At 53.0% G+C, this 17,273-nt stretch overlaps 1 protein-coding gene across 4 annotated transcripts in view; it reads left to right on the forward strand.

The window, feature by feature from the left end:
• GLI2 (GLI family zinc finger 2) overlaps positions 1-17,273 on the forward strand; it is a 252,688-nt gene that overhangs the window by 78,169 nt on the left and 157,246 nt on the right. For 2 of the 4 annotated variants that reach the window (XM_054257716.2, XM_078329127.1), the window contains exon 1: positions 3,970-4,080. The exons of the other annotated variants lie outside the window; for them this stretch is intronic. The gene's annotated coding sequence lies outside the window, so the exon portion shown is untranslated. Of the gene's footprint in view, positions 1-3,969; positions 4,081-17,273 lie in introns of those variants that run through there. 4 annotated transcript variants of the gene reach the window in all.

Below are 17,273 nucleotides of genomic sequence, written 5' to 3' on the forward strand. Positions count from 1 at the left end.
TAGGCCTCCCAAAATGCTGGGATTACAAGCATAAGCCACCATGCCTGGCCCCAAAGAGCTCATTTAATGTGTGTCATATCTATTGATACTTTATTTGAAACTTAAAATGAGAACAATTTGAAATATTTTGTCTTTAAATTCATTTGAAAATAACAATGATAAAATTATAATTTTTATGAAAAGAACTTCTCCAAAATTAAAGTAGTAAGAACAGAATTACGCTTTTGTCAATGTCCTTAATGGAAGACAGCTAGATTCTCATGTCTCCTGCATTGAGTCTGTTGCCCTACGTTGTTTTGGGTTAAAATATATAAAGAAAATCCAGCCTAACACAGACATAGAGATAGAAGAGAGAATGGTATTTTAAAAGCCTTTTCACCTAATTTGGTTGTTCTTTGATGCTGCACCAAAACTCGACGTCGTGGAATCTGAAACAGATCAAAGGCCTTTCCATACCGTTGGTTAAAATCCATGGATCTGTCTTGCACTTTGAATGGATGCTTTTTTCCCATGCATTATTTTGTGTGTCCGTGGGTCAGTCCTTCAGAATGAGAAACTCAGAGTTGTGCAGATCTTCCAAAGCTATAGTGGAAAACACGTTAGACAAATGAGGTTTTAGGATTATGTTGAAAATGTGACTTTGCCCATCTCTTGAGAGAACCGCTGCTCCACACTGTCCTTCCTTCTAATCCCACGTGGATTTCTGCTATGGCCAGAGCCCTCACCCGGAACCACGTAGGGAGGTAGATAGCATCAGCTTGGCTAAGTTGCCTGGGTATGAAGCCACCCCCACCACCTCCATGGGGTCTCTCCCCCTGCTTCCCAGCCCCACAGGCTGGCTGTGCTTGTGTCCTGAAGGAGCTGGCTGTTCTCACTGCCCACCTGTCACCCCCCCATCACACGTCCATCAGGACAGGCCTTCTCACTTCACCCCACTGGCCCCGCTGATGGGCTCGCCATGGACCATCGGGGGTCTTCCTGCCTCCTCCTTTTATAGATAGTCTCACCACTGCTCCGCCCCGGCCCTTTCCTTCCCTGGCTTCTAAGCTCCCCTTGTGATCTCCTGCCTGCTTCTTCTCCTTCAAACGAAGGTCCCAGGCTTTGTCCTGCATGTTCTTCTCTTCTTACTGGAAACTCATTGCAGGGTCACCTGGGTGGGGAGACCCCCTCAGCTGTGTCTGCCCCGGACCCCTATGTCCACCTTGTTGGCTCCATCCTGCTCATCCAGTGGCCTGCCTGGTGCTGGATGTCCCAGGCTGCATGCATGGTGCCCCTCCCCATCCACCCACATCACCTGGCCCCACTCCAGGCTCTTTTTGGGAACAACATCCTCACCCACTTGCTTATATGGAGCAAACTTAAGAGACCCAGCCAGGTTGAGAACCAGGTGGCAAGGCTGAGGGGATGGATCCCCAGGGGACCTTCTGAGGACAGTTTCCTATGGCCTCCATGTCCCGCAGTTACACATGAGACATGAGGCCCAGAGGAGTCCCCTGGCTTGCCCTGGGCCTCACATGGGATTTGATGGGATCCTGTTTCAAAAGCCTGTGCTCCCCTCTTTCCTCTGCCTTTCCAGGCACCCTGCTCTTGGTTCAAGGGCCCTGTGGCCCCGTGCCTGCATCTGGCTGAGGTCACAGCTGCCTGAACTCTGGGGCCTTGCAGAGAAGTTGTGGGAGGAGCTGGAGAGCTCCAAGGAGCCCCACGTTCATCCCTGAGGGCTGGCAGTGCCTTTTCCAAGCCTGCGGGGCGGGGGTGTGGAGAGTGAAGTCTGACACCAGGACAGCCAGTGGGTACATTTAGGACCCTTGTTTGCCATCCAAGAAGAAAGTAGCCTCTGCCTCTCTAATCAGCCCCTGGGAAGGACTGTGGATGTGCCAGTGGCCTAAGATGGAGATAAATGGTGTGCACTGACCCTTTCAACTGGCGAGGCCTAGTCTGGGTGCGTTTAGTCCAGACAAACCCAAGAACCAGGAGGACTGAACCAGGCAAGGCCCATTGGCTAAGTCCTTACCCAGCAAGGGCTGGGTACTGCAGGGAGGAAGGGAGGGTGGGTCTCTCCCTGTGTCCCTCCTCTCTCTCCCCACCCCCACTCCCAACACTCCTGAGCCTTGAGAATGTTTCCAGTGAGTCTGGGCCCCGGGCCGGTCTCTTCAGGGACTCTTCAGTCCCCCAGTGTCTCCCTCCAGGCCCTCTGCCCTGCCAAATCCCAAGCCTCCTTCAAGGCCAAATTCAGTAGTCAATTCTGTTTCATTCAAAAAACATTTAGATGTTTATGAAAGGCCTGCTGGTTAGCATGTTGCCAGGGCCACCCAGCTGGTAAGTGGTTTGAGCCAGGATTTGAACTCGAGTCCTTCTGACCCTCCCCCACCTTATGTTGATAACCTGCTTATCTGAAGTAGCCACAGCGCCCTGTCCTCTTTTACTGGTACTCACTTCTAGTTTATGTGCTGGGAACCATGCATTTTGTTAGAGTAGTTTCTAAACTAAGAATCCAGAAGCGCTGAATGAGGGCCTGAGGGGCTCATACACTACTTAGTGCAAGGCCTCAGAGGTGTAGGTTTGGGGGCTCAGGGGTTCCTGGCAGCAGCTGGTAGAGTGGCCTTTGAGGGGTGACTGACCTCCAGATGGGTGAGGTTTGTGCTGCACTTTTAAAGTACTGACAGTAGATATTCAGAGTGACAGAGTGCCACTAATAGAGATGAGTTTTGTATTTTCTTTTCTTTTTTTCCTTTTTTTTTTTTTGAGCTGGAGTCTCGCTCTGTTGTCTAGGCTGGAGTACAGTGGTGTGATCTCAGCCCACTGCGACCTCCACCTCCCAGGTTCAAGCATCAAGCAATTCTCCTGCCTCAGCCTTCTGACTGGCTGGGATTTACAGGCACATGCCGTCATGCCTGGCTATTCTGTTTTTATTTTTAGTAGAGACGGGGTTTCACCATGTTGGCAGGCTGGCCTCGAACTCCTGATCTCAGGTGATCTGCCTCCCTCAGCCTCCCAAAGTGCTGGGATTACAGGTGTGAGCCGCCTCGCCCCGCTGATTTTTGTATTTTCTATCCACCCTCCTCTTTTGTCTTCCTTTGCCATTCTTCCTTTAGCAGTTGAAACCCAGTGGCAGGCACAGAGAATTCTACAGCCTGAGCTTTGTTCTCAAGAATAGGAAATCTGAAGGACTTGGCCACAGGCAGTGGATTCATCTACTTGCAGGCATTCACCAGTTACGGTGCCAGTCCCTTGTGCTGGGACAAATACCCTACTGGCTCAGCCCACAGGGAGCTCACCAGCTAAGAAGGATTGATTAGTGCAGGGACAGGTCTTAGTGTAGCAACGACTCCAGGAGAAGTCATTTCCAGGTACTTCGTCCTGCCTCTGGGGGAAGAGAGGCAGGGAAGACTTCTTGGAGGAGGCAAGACCCAGCATGAGCTGGGTCTTGAGGGATAAATAGGGGTTCACTAGGCAGAAAAGTGGGACCTAGAGAGCAGAATATGAGCTGGAGTCTCGCTCTGTGGTCCAGGCTGGAGTCTCGCTAGGCAGCAGGATGGTCAGCAGCCAAGGCCTTGGGAACCTGGGGATGGTTGGCCGTTTTGCTGGAAACCTCCAGCAGCTTCTACTGAGGCGTTCACCCCTAGAAAGACTGAGGTTGATGAAGGCAAGTGAAGGAAAGGTCCAGGCTGGTCCCTTTTGCCCCCTGTCTGGTTTTCTCTTAGCTAAGACATTCTCTCTGGCTCCCTTAAAATCAGGACAGAGGAGCGAAGGTGGGTTTGGGGGCCGATTTCTCCTCTCAGCCATCCCAGGCTGGACTTTCTTGCTGACTTTAAACTCTCAGCTGTCACCCTCATATTTGCTCAGGGGCCCCTGTTAGGGAGACTGTGCACTTTCATCTGGTTGGACGCCAGAGTTCCCTGGAAGCTGAGAGGGTTAAATCACCAAGCCAGCTGGTGAGCATTAGTTCCCCCCTCTCTAGGCACTAACGTCAGCGGCTGATGCTGGCAGCAAAGAAGCTGGTGTCAGGAGAAGGCAGAGAGCTGCCTTGAGGCACTCCGGGGGTGGGCTCCTGGCCTGGGACCCCGCCCCAGCAACCCCCAGGTAGGCTGGCTATGGCTGTGTGGGCTCCGGACACCCTGCGGGAACAGCCCTGGCCACGCTGTTGTGTGGGTGTGTGTGCACACTCTGTGTGTTTGTGTGTTTCTTCTCTTTGTGAGAATTATCCTTCTGCTGTGGTAGAAACTTCAGTGGAGAGGGAAAGAGTGCTGGAGAGGGTAGCTTCTTTTCCTAGTGGGAAGGGGACTGGCTTGAAACAAACACTTCAGTGTTCCAGCGGCCACGGAGCAGGCAGACACGGCCCACCCTGCAGCTTTCAGGGGTGCTCTGTGCCACTCAGGGTGCAGTCTTGAGGTGGCTTAAGAACATGTTTTCTCATCTGTCTGTGACCCAGAGGCGTTTCCAAGGGCTTGCCATGTGCCGACTCAGTAACTAGTGTGTGGCCTCCCCGTGGTTTCAGATGCCTTGCCAAGGCCGACTGCCTCCCTCCTCGAGGATATGCAGAAAGTGTTTTCAGGGCCCAGAACACTAAGCCGGGGATGATCTGCTCCTCCCTGACCAGCAGCCTGTCTTGGCGTGGGCGGCCGAGCCCGCAGCCACCAGGACCTGATGTGGACAGTGTTTCCTGGGGCCTCTGTGCGGGGGAGGTTGTCTCGGGTTGCAAAGGTGCAGATGTGCTCAGGGAGGAGGGGCCTGGGCTTCATGGATAGAGTTTACTAGGACAAGCAAAGGCCTCGTGTGTGATCCCTTTTCCTATTTGACTGGATGTTGGGAGATAAATGTCCAAATTAGGAATGGGCCCGTGGCTCAGCTGAGCAGAACATTGGGTGAACTTCTACTGTGAGAGAAATAGCAGATCCCACAGACATTTATGGGAGACAGGTAAGGGAAACTCAGCGCTGGGGAGGGAGTTTGGTCTCATTCAGGCTGAGGCTGTCACACCCTCAGACGGGCTTGTAAACCAGCTCCTGGCCTAGCATCATCAGATGCAAGGATGACGAAGAGGGAGTGTGGCGGGCCCTGTGGAGGGAACCTGCACTCTCAGTGGGACACCTGGTGCCTAGTAGGTCTGGCCCACAGCCTGTCCTCATCCTCTTGTCTAATAAACAAAGGGGAAGGAGGTGCCTATGCATGGGAGGCTGACTTGGGGACTACTATGTTGACTCAGAAAGACCCTTTTTTCCCTTTTGCTCTTTACGAGGTTGCCTAAGCCTGTTTCATGACCCTCAGAGGCAGGTGCAACCCCATTTTACAGATGGGGATGCTGAGGCTCTTCACCAGGGCTGCCCAGTTGGATGGCAGTGGGGTGGGTCATACCGAGCCTCCTTTCTCCTGGGCTGGGCTGCCACCTGAGGTCCCCAGTGTGTATTCCTGTTTGCCTTTGACTCCACGGGTCCCGGGAGAGAGTAGCATTGGGGAAGCCACCCGGCTGCTTGTGAACTGGCCTTTGCTGTGTCCCACACCTCTGACATGGAGATGAGGTGGCAGTGGCTAAGACCGGGCAGTGGGCCAAGTTCATGTTCCTGCTCTGCCAGTGACAGCTGGACGAGACCTAGAGCATGGCCCTGAGCTCTTGTGGCTTTGGAGTTCCTGCCCATATAGCATCCTTTCAGGTGCAAACATTATCACAGGGGTTGAGTGAGCTGTTATCAGTGAAGCACTGAACAGTGCCTGGCAGGTGACAAAATCACGAAGTGTCTCTGTAGTTAGAGCAGCCTTCTCGTGGTCCCTGGACCGAGCAGTGTGCTACAGGCATAGTGCCCTGCATAGCAGGTGCCGCTCAAGAGACAGGGACAAAATGACCTTTTCAGAAACCTGTTAGGAAACAGCCTTGTTGGCCCTGAGGCCCAGAGCCTTTGTATCTGGCAAATCCTGACCTCACAGGCTCCTTGCATGAACTTGACACAATTAATACCAAGAGAGATGGTGCTGCCCCCATTCCACCTCTGTACGTGGCTAAAGGTCACAAGGACAGCAAATGGAAATGCCTCTGCCAATCACCTGTTTGCTCTTTTTCTGATTATTAAAGTGATTGAAAATGTGATGACTATGGGAAATCCCCATGAACTATCATTATGTTCTTCCCTGATTGCACCTCCCAAGGATGACCGTCACTCACATGTTAGTATGTTTCTCTCCAGTTCTTTCCTCCTATGCAATACTTCCCTTCCAAAGGAAGTTTCAATTAAGAACGTTAAAATACAGCAACAACAAAACTCAAAGAATAACTCCCTGGGCTTTTAAAATGGAAAGCTTTAGAGGAAATGGTAGTAATGCAACAAAAATAGCAAATTTCCCATACGATTTTGTTTACAGTACACCCGTCTTCTGCCTCTTACCCTAGTTCTTCCTCAGGCAACCTGGATTTTCCTTCTCTAAGGGGCGTCTCCCAGGGGTGGTCTAGGACTGGGAGGCTAAGGGGGCATTGGAGGAGACACCTCCATAGGTGTGCACAGAATCTGTGGTGAGAGGCGTATGAGGTGCATCCCAACGGGGAGCCTGCTCCTGCCCCCACGCCCCCGCCACCCAGCTGAGTGTTTCCCAGGCCAGGCTGTGTTTGACATGCAGCGGCTGCACACCGTCTTTGGTATGCCGTTTGGTCCCTGGACTTAATGAGTTCTGCAGGGACGCTCCACTGTAGCTAAAGATCATTTACCTGAATTGCTTTTTAATTTCTGCCGTGGGAAGCTGCCCCTGGCGCGATGTAATTACGTTATAATTTACAGCAATCCCAAATCTATAAATTTAGCCATACTGATGGGGGGAAGGGACTGGAGCTGTATGTGGGGCTGGGGGAGAGTCCCCCACATCATTAAGTTAACCCATCATTTCTGGGTGCAGGTCCCAGTCCCTGGGCAGGCGTGGAGGAGGCAGAGAGGGACATCTCTTGCACAGTACACACTAAGTACACCATGGAGCATTCAGGCTGGAGCTGCTGGTGGGAGAGGATGAGTGGGTAATGTGACATTCTTTCTGATCTTTTTGTAGCAGTTTTGCTGTAGGACGTGGGAGCACACGGAAGTGTGTAGCCTGGGGACGTCTATGGAGTACCTAGCATTGGAAGGCAGGGGTGAGAATGCTTCCCTGATTCTCCTATGGGAAGACCTCCTGGCTCTAGGCTGTGGAGAGGAGAGTTGGGCCTCAGGGTGGAGTCCTGGGGGTGTCTCTCGGCAGATGGACATTTCCTGGGAGCTTGTGGCATGTGTGGAAGTGAGGCCCCGTGGGATTCCGATAGTCCTGGGTGAAGGGGCAGTGCTGTGCAGGCCAAGAGAGGGGCTTCCCTTCTGTACCCACAGAAGGGTTCACATTCCTGGTGGCCCTGCTATTCCATGTCACTGTGTAATTTGCCCTATTCCTGTAAACCCATGCATGGACCAAAATTATTCATATTTATGAGCATAAAGGCAGTTTATTAATTAATGGAATTCTACGGTAAATTTAACTTCGACAAAGAAAAAAGCAGGCTTTTCTGATTTGTCTGTTCCGGAGATCTAAATGGCCATATCTTGGGTGGATTCCATTGGGATGACTTTGTAGCAGCGGGAGGCAGCATAGCAGCTAAAATACCAGTGGATCCAGGTTGGGAGAAGCTAAGTCACTTACCCCACATCACATAGCTGGTGATGGAGATGGAGACCCTGGGAAGGCTGAGTGGAGGGCCGTCCAATGGGGAAGGTGACTAGGGCAACAGGGAGGGGGGAGAGGGAGGCAGCAAAACAATTACTCACTGTGTTGACCTTGACTGTTACCAGTTTGCCCCTTGGCCAGAGGGACTGTGTGGGGTGGTGCCCTGGCAGCATGCTTCCCCCTTACAGGGGGTATGGAACTCCCAGCCTGATGCAGGTGGTTGTCCTTCTCCACCCTGGGAAGCTGGTGGTCCTCAGGCCCACTCTCTGGCTCAGAGATGGCAGAACTGCTGCTCCAGAATGTCCCTCTGGGCACTTGTCATTAGCCACTGCCCCTCGCTCCATCTCTGGCTGTAAACCCCTTTAGGCCTCCTTCGGGTCTACACCAGCACCTGTCAGGCTGACTCTGAGGAGGCTCAGAGAGGGTAAGTCACGTACCCCAATGACATAGCTGGTCTTTGAGAATGTAAGCCTGTCCAGGGGCCTTTGAGATAAGGTGTTCCCACAGTCTGATGTTCCAGCCACATGGCACATCAGGACCTGAACTCCCTCGTCAGTGATGCACCTGACAAAGGATGCCCCATGGCCTCTTTGTTGTTGTTGTTTTGTCTTGAGACAGGGTATCGCTGTGTTGCTCAGGCTGGAGTGCAGTGACACAATCATGGCCCACTATAGCCTCGACTGCCCTGGCTCAAGCTCACATCCTCCCACCTCACCCTCACAAGTAGCTGAGACTACAGGTGCCTGCCATCACACCCGGCTTATTTTTGTATTTTTTATAGAGACAGGCTTTCACCATGTTGCTCTGGCTGGTCTCGAACTCCTGACCTCAAGCAGTCTGCCCACCTCAGCCTCCGAAAAGTGCTGGGATTACAGGTGTGAGTCACTGTGCCTGACCCCCATGATGTTTCTTGTAGCCATTGGCACTGCCATGATTTGGGAGTTTTGGGAGACTTGAAGCAGGTATTTAGAGTCTGAAAGAATGTATTTCCTCTTTAAGGAGCCATTTATCACTCAGATTTTACAAATACAGGATGAAGCCCAAGCAAGGCCTGGCCCTGTCCACCTGTGCAGCCACTCACTGCCCCACAGTAAAACAACCTCACCTGACTGTGAGTGTGTACCTGACTGTGAGTGTGTGCTGGACTGTGTGTGCCTGGCTGCATGTGCTGGACTATAAGTGTGCACCTGGGTGTGAGTGTGACCTGGTTGTGAGTGTTCACCTGGCTGTGTGTGCTGGACTGTGGGTGTGCACCTGGCTGTGAGTGTGACCTGGCTGTGTGTGCTGGACTGTGGGTATGCACCTGGCTGTGTGACCTGGCTGTGTGTGCTGGACTGTGGGTATGCACCTGGCTGTGAGTGTGACCTGGCTGTGTGTGCTGGACTGTGGGTATGCACCTGGCTGTGAGTGTGACCTGGCTGTGTGACCTATCTGTGTGTGCTGGACTGTGGGTGTGTACCTGGCTGTGAGTGTGACCTGGCTGTGAGTGTGTGTGCTGGACTGTCTGTGCCTGGCTGTGTGTGCTGGACTGTGAATGTGCACCTGGCTGTGAGTGTGACCTGGCTGTGTGTGCTGGACTGTGGACGTGCACCTGGCTGTGAGTGTGACCTGGCTGTGTGTGCTGGACTGCGGGTGTGCACCTGGCTGTGAGTGTGACCTGGATGTGTGTGTGCTGGACTGTGTGTGCCTGGCTGTGTGTGCTGGACTGTGAGTGTGCACCTGGCTGAGTGTGCTAGACCGTGAGTGTGCACCTGGTTGTGAGTGTGACCTAGCTGTGTGTGCTGAACTGTGAGTGTGCACCTGGCTGTAAGTGTGACCTGGCTGTGTGTGCTGGACTGTGGGTGTGCACCTGGCTGTGAGTTTGACCTGGCTGTGAGTGTGTGTGCTGGACTGTGTGTGCCTGGCTGTGTGTGCTGGACTGTGAGTGTGCACCTGGCTGTGAGTGTGACCTGGCTAGGTAGCTCCTTCTGCCCAGATGCCTGTTCTTTGCCTGCTTCCTCCAGGAAGCCTGCCTTGATGACAGCCCTTCCTCCCTGTCACCCTCCTGGTGCTTCCTGCAGACACCAGATCCCTGTGGGTGTCTTCTGACAAGTCTTACCCCTGTCCCCGGGGCTGAGCCCCAGGGCCAGGAGATGTTTGGATAATCTGGCTAGGGATCACAGGAGCGCTCCTTCCTGTGTCTGCTGGTTCACAGATGTCCCTGCACGAGCCTTGGCTGCTCAGAGCTTTGCCCTCCAGCTGTGGCCCAGCAGTGTCCCAGGGAGGGATAAGACGCTGGGTGAGAATCCCACAAGCCCTTACTGCTGGGCATGATGGGAGGCTGCTCGGTGACAGCCGCTTTTGTTATGACACAGCAGAGCGTTGGGCCGTGGCCAGGCTCTGTCCAGAGACAGCTGTGATGCTTCCAACTCCCAGCCCATCTGGGTTGGGTGGGAGGGAGCTGTGGCTGGCATGCATCTGCATACACCCAACTTAGCAAGTTCAGTGTGGAGGAGAGAGGGAGAGCGGAGAGGCTGAGGCAGAGGGTGGCTGAGTGCGTGCTGCTGAAGCAGTGCCCTTGCCCCTAGTCTGAATATGCCAGAGCCACGTTGGGTGAGGGTCTGCTGTCCTGTCTGTTTACATTCACTTGTGCTTCCTGTACTGCAAGTGCTGGAGCTGGAGTTCTTGTTCCAGCTTCTGATGTTTTCATGCAAAGCCACAGAACCCTGCCAGTCCCCTCCCTCTGCTGCCGTTAGGTTTGGGAGGCAGCATGCATCTCCACACAGAGGAGACCGCTGGACTGCACTCTGGAGGAAGAGGGCTCCCATCTGTGTGGGACCTTGCTTGAGGTGGGCAAAGATGCTTTGGAGTGGTGGAGACTTATCTCACGTATGGTCTTTGGAGTCTAATCCTGGCAAAAGATGGGATTCCCTGTAATCCTGTCTTACAGATTAGGGACCTGAGTTTCAAAGAGAGCATGTACTCTGTGTCACACAGGTTGAGTAACTGGCTTTGGACCCAGGCCCTTGGGATTTCAAAGCCCAGGGCCTCTTGACCCCAGGCCTTTTGGGAATGATTTGTGAAGCAGGCAGTTCAGTCCCTCTGTGGTCCCCAGTGACAGCTCAGAGCCCATTTCAGATCTGCCTGAGCAGCCTTCCCTGCTCTCCCTTCCTCTGTCTCCCCTTCAAATGCTGGCACATTCTCCATTGTGATGTCCCAGCCCCAGATCTCCCCACACGCCAGCCACCCATAACCACTGGCAGCTCCCAGGATAAGTGGTTCTCCTATCATTTTGCTTTCACTGAGTGGTAACTCCCATGGGTCCATGAGGGACTGCTGTGTCCTCAGCTCCTAGAACAGGGTCTGGCACTGCCCATGCCAATGATTTGTTGACTGAATCCATGACCAGATGAATGCTTCAGGGACCTCTAGGCTTCCGTCAGAGCCAGCCCAGAAATGCAAACGTATGACTGTGTTGCCCTGGCCCGAGGCTGCCTTCTTTCAGGACAGTGGGTTGCCACAGCCCAAACCCGAGTTTCTGCTGATACCTCTTGCTAAGTGGTGAGCCTGGCCTCTCAAGTAGTGCCTCTGCCTGTGAGCAGGTGATGAAGAGTCAGTGGGGATTCATACCCACTGTGTGAATAGGATGGCTCTATTAAGAAAAACACTCAGAAAATCGAACAGGTGCTGGTGAGGGCGTGGAGAAATTGGCCCCCTTGTGCACTGCTGGTGGGAACGTGAAACAGTGCAGCCACTTTGAAGACAGTATGGTGGTTCTTCGAAAATCAAACAAACAGAATTACCTTACAATCTAGCAGTGCTGCTTTTGGATTTAGACTCAAAAGAATTGAAAGTAGGGTCTTGGAGAGATATTTGCACACCCGTGTTCATAGCAGCCTCATTCACAATAGCCAAAAAGTAGACGCAACCCAGGTGCCCACTGATGGATGGCTGGATAAACAAAATGTGGTGCGTAGACACAGGGGTGTTGTTCAGTGTTAGAAGGGAAGGACATTCGGACACAGCACAGGTGAACCTTGAGGACATTGTGCTAAGTGAGATCAGTCACAAAAGGTCACATACTGTTTCATCCCACTTACACGAGGTCCCTAGAGTCGTCAGAATCATAGAGACAGAGTGGAAAGGTGGTTGCCAGGGCTGGAGGGAGGAAGGAGTGGGGAGTTCATGGTGAATGGGTGCAAAATTTCCATTTGGGAAGATGAAAAATCTCTGGAGATGGCTGGTCGTGATGTTTGCAGAATAACCTGAATGTACCCAATGCCTCTGAATTGTACACTGAACAGTCATTGACATGGTAAATATATCTTTTCCTACAATTTTAGCAAATGAAATGATTAAAGAGAGTCTGAGGGGCAGGTCTAAAACCCATAGACTTCTAAAGCTTCCACGAACCTTGGGCCCCCTGGTTCCACCCCTATCAGTGACCAGTGCCTCACCCCTCGTTCAGTGCACTCTTTATGCCAGCTTGCTGGCCCAAGGCACCTGGGCCAGGTGGCTTTTCTGAGGAAATGTTCATTAGTTCTGCCCCCTCTCTCACCAGGGAAGGCACCCATGAGGCCAGCCTCTTGTGTGAGTCCCTGCCGGGACACTCCTAGGACATCAGAGCTCTCAACCCCAGACAGATGCTGAGGGTGGAACCTGTGGAAAAAATGTTGGTTTTAGAAATTTAAATCTGATTTTTTTTCTCCTCTGTGAAAAGAATCAAAATCCAGCATAAGCTTATTACAGGCAGACTGAGGTTATTTTGGGAAGTAGCAATTAAAGGTTTTATATTTTTTCTCTCCCTTTTGCCCTTGCAGCTTGCACAGGTCTGTGAAGCTATTAAACCTTCACCCAACCCACAGCCAGGAGGAATCTGCCCTGCCCCATTTCTCCTCCAGCTCAGTGCCTTGGGAAAGAAAAGAAAGTTAAATTCATATTAATTACAGCCAAATCTGCTCAGCAAGCACTTGCTGAATATGCTTGAGGATGAGGTTTAAAGCTCTCCTCCAAACAAAACGGTAAAATGAAAGGAATAATTTATTTGGTCAGACACTATAATTTGCCACGTCATTCCATTTCTCCTGTTACTAAAATGGATTCTCTGCTGAGGCCGTGACTTCCAGCTCCAAAAAAAAAGATCATCCACAGCCACCGTTCCTCACAGTTTCTCTGAAAGGTCTTCTTTGCCCCACCACCCTGAGGTTGGGCCCAGGGCTCTTGGAAGAAGCATACAGCACTTGCTCCTGCACACTCACACACTCTTTCACCCACAATGACACGCTGTCACCCATATTCACATACCACATGCTCATAGCCACACACATGTACTCACTGTCACACACACCATCACCATGTGCACACCCAACGCCCACACACACCCTTCATACACTTACACACACATGCACAGATTCACACACACATGCCTGCAGTCACACAGTCACACATACACAGGGACATAGAGCCCCACGGGCAGTGTGCCTCAGAGCACGTGAGTACTTCCATAAATGATCTCTTCCACATCATTTACAGAGTGGGCACATCTTGGGAGTCTTAGTTTCTGGCCATGGTTAATGTCTTTTTGAGGCTGACTTAGCTCAAACACAGTATAGTGATTAAGATCTGAGACCCAGGAGTTGGATAAGGCTAGGGCTGAGCCCCAGCCCAGCCACCTACCAGCCGTGTGACATTTGGCAAGTAGAAGGAGTTCCCTCAGCCTCCATTTCCCATCTCTAGATAGTGATAATGAAGAGTTGACCTCATACGGGTGCATCTGAGGAATAAATAAGGCTGGGCTTAATAGCTGTTTCCCAGGAGGTTCTTATTTGAGTTGGCTGATATCATCATTATTATTACCATCTCATAATGCTGGTGTCCCCTAGTGCCTTCTCCAAGTGCTGCCTTGGTTGGAGCTGTGGGCCAGGCTGGGAGAAGGGGACTCTGCCCCTCCAGGATGGGTGCAGAAGGGGCTGTGTGGGCCTTGAGATCCTGCTTCCTGTCCAGGACACTTTCCTTCACGGGGCCCCTTCCCCAGCTCATGGAGGGAGTTCTTGGGGCCGGGGGCACTCAAAGGGAAGTGCAGGCCTGAGTTCCTGTGAGTTCTGCAAGCAAGTTCTGGTCCTTTTGAGTCAGCACTGTGCTGGGCACTCAGAAGGGAGGGCGCATGTTTTGGTAAGGCAGATGTGCCTGCACGCATGTTTGTGTATGCAGACGTGTGTGTGAAGTTTGCTTAGAAGAGGCGGCTTTTGAGCAGAAGCTCTTTGGGTGAGAAGCGTGGCAGGTTTGGGGGTCAGAGTGTTCTGTTGAGTGAGTGGGAGTCTGGTGGAGGTGGTCTTTCTAACCAGCCACAGGACCCTGGCTCCCCCCGCCCCTCGTTCTGAGTACCTGCCATCCTGGGGGTGAGCGCTGGGTGGGCTCCTGGTGCAGCCACCTGCGCCCTGCAGTGCCATCATCGGTTTGTGTCTTGTGCCCCTTCTTGCCCTCATGTTTTTTTTTTTTCCTTTTTTATTTTTTTGAGATGGAGTTTCGCTCTCGTTACCCAGGCTGGAGTGCAATGGCGCGATCTCGGCTCACCACAACCTCCACCTCCTGGGTTCAAGAAATTCTCCCGCCTCAGCCTCCTGAGTAGCTAGGATTACAGGCACACGCCACCATGCCCAGCTAATTTTTTGTATTTTTAGTAGAGACGGGGTTTCACCATGTTGACCAGGATGGTCTCTATCTCTTGACCTCGTGATCCACCTGCCTTGGCCTCCCAAAGTGCTGGGATTACAGGCTTGAGCCACCGCGCCTGGCTGCCCTCATGTTTGTTTAAGTGGTCTTGGCCTAGGTCTCTGCCCTCAGAGGGTCTCCCTGTGCCCCCTGCATTCTGGCTGTGCCCTAGCCCTGTGGGCATAGTGCCTGGCACATAAGGAGCCCTCAGTGTAGAGCAAAGGATGAGTAGAGGAGGAGGTTGGCCCTGCCAGGGCAGCATGCTTGCTAAGCCTGTGTGCATGTAGGTTTGTGTACATGCATTTGCTGGCGTGTACGGAGGAGTGGGCACAGACACATGGATATACACGGATGCCCCCCAGGCCCCACATCCACCTGTGGGGAGGGTAGCACATACTGGTAATGTGTTCCCCAAATAGCAGCCCCTTGGGCTGCCTGAGTTCAGGGCAGAGCAGGGACAGGGCCTGTCTGTTGGGGCTCCTCCAGGGCAGGGCAGGGCAGGGCAGGGCATGTGCGCCCTCTGGAGAACGTGCAGGTGACATATGGGGCGTATTGTCCTTCCCAGAACCTCATGGCCAGGCCTGTGAGACTCAGCTCCCTGCTGGCGCTGGTCCCGGTCTGCACACGTTCCCTGTTTTCTGGGTGGCCATCTCTGCCTCCTTTCTCTGGTCCTCTCTGCCCTTCTCCAACGTTGTTGTCTCTCACTGTTTCTTTGTTTGTCTGTCTGTCCCTCTCTTCTCTTCATTCTGTTTTTCTCACTCGGCCCCTGTCCTGGATCTTTCTGTGTCTCTGCGTCTTCTGTCTCTGTGTTCTGGTTTCACTCTGCCTCCATATCTCTCTCTGTCTCTCTCTCTCTCTTTTTTTTTTTTGGTCTGTTTGGTCTCTTTGTTTTTCTGTAATTCTGCTTCCCTCATTTGGTCCTTGGTTTTAGCTCTGCCTCTCTCTCTCTTTCTGTCACTCTCTCTCTGTGTTTTTCTCTGTGTGTGTCATTCCCCATATTTGTTTCTCTGTTCGCTCTCCTTGTCTGTCTCTGCACACTGACGCTGCTCCTGCCTGGGAGGTTGGCCCTGTCCTGATGCCTGGCCCTCCTTCTGCCAAGGGCCTCTTGGAACGACTTGAGGTTACTCCGGGGCATTCAGTCCAGCCCTTGATAATTGTACTAACCTGGCAATTGGCAAGTGCTCCTCCCAGAGAAAACCCTCCCAGTTCAGGGGCCTCTGCCGTGGGCACCAGGCCTCCCTGGAGGTTGCAGGGCTCACAGTGTGGGGACAGGTTGTCTGGGGCAGCTGGAGTATCCTCTGGGATGCTAATGTCAGACCAGAATCACACCCAGCTTCCTAGAGCTCACACCCAGGAAAATAAAAGCCAGGCTCAGAGTATTCGATTCCTCGTTATGGTGGGGGACAGTCAGTTAAATAGTAGAACATTCCCCAGGAACATTCCTCCATTTTGAGAGAGGGTCAGTGCTCTGGGGCTGTGAAGAGAGCGTTGCATGTGCTGTCTCTAGTTGTCACACTGCCTCCAGTGACACAGGTTATTGTCCCAGTCTCTAGGCAGGGAGGCGTCTCCTGGTCTGGTGGCTGGGAGCGTGGCTTTGAATCCAGCTCTGATCCTTACCAAGTGCCCAACTCTCCAGGCCTCAGTTTCCTCGTTTGTCCATGGGTGGTTGTGAGGATTTGGCGAGGTCATGCTCACAAAGTGTCTGCATGGAGTAAGGATGAAATCCGCGCCAGCAGTGTCACTTAATCTCAGGGGCTGGAGTACCAGCAGGATTACCTACGCTGGGCTGCGTCTGCTGCCAATGCATCACTTCCCACATGGGGCACCACGGAGGGGTTTCTCACTTTGTTCTTTCAACCAGCAGTAAACACCAGGTACACAGCATGGTATTTGCTTGGTGGAGAGGAATCAGCATGGATTGGGGCCCCAGTCCATGCCCACCTGGCATGGGGGGCACCACCTGGTCCCACAAGGAGTCAGAGCCTTGGCCACTGAGCACTTTGTCTCTGTGCTCTCAAGAGCTCGTCAGACTTAAATTTGCACCCCGGCTGCCCCTGCCAAATGCCAGGGCTTATACCCAGGAGACCCAGGGTCAATGTCCTGAAAATGAAGTACCCAGCACCCCCCCCCCACCCTGCCCCACAGGCCCAGAATTTTAGAGAGATGGCGGAGAGAGGAAAGGAGGAGGTAGGAAGGGCTGTGGAGGCCGCCTGAGGCAGGGGGTGGTGCCAGGGCTGCTGCCACCAGGCTGACCCAGGCAGTAGGGTCTGGGGCTGAGGCCCAGGCTGTGCCCCTTCCGATGTGGCCTGAGCCTGGGCACTGCTCCATCAGCCCTGTGTGGCAGAGAACTCTTAAACCTCTCTTACTTCTCCTGTAGGCACATTGGGCCATTGTAAAGGAATAGTCTGTCCCCCTCCCAGCCCTAGCTGAGGTCTGAGCAGACCACGGGCCCCTTCAGGCTGCTGCTTCTGTCCAGGGTGAGGCTGGCTATGACTCTTCTGGAGCATGTTTGGATAATAGGAACATCTGTGACTTTCTGCTCTGAGAGGAGACAAAGCCAGGCTGGAGGGCAACTCTTTGCCTGCAGGCTGTGCGACAGGCAGGTCACTTTACTCCCTGAGCCTTAGGCCATGGAGTCTTCAGGAGGATGAGTGGGCTGTTAGATGGCAGCAGGCCCGGGAAGAGCTGGTCCTTCATGGGGCAGCAACAGGTGGCTTAGGGGCTCTCCTAGTCTCTTTCCTCTCTGAGACCCTTCCTCAGCTGGGCGCTGGCTGACAACAGCTGGAAAGGACCCTCCTGCCTGAAGGATGGGGTGTGCTACAGTGTGCTCAGGTACCAGGTCAACACAGAGAGCTTGGAGCCTGGAGCCCAGGAACGTGGCTGTCCACGGCCTCTTACCAGCCTGGATTGCTCTGGGGCTT

The sequence above is a fragment of the Callithrix jacchus genome, chromosome 6 (genome assembly GCF_049354715.1).
Source record: "Callithrix jacchus isolate 240 chromosome 6, calJac240_pri, whole genome shotgun sequence".
Classification (NCBI taxonomy): domain Eukaryota; kingdom Metazoa; phylum Chordata; class Mammalia; order Primates; family Cebidae; genus Callithrix; species Callithrix jacchus.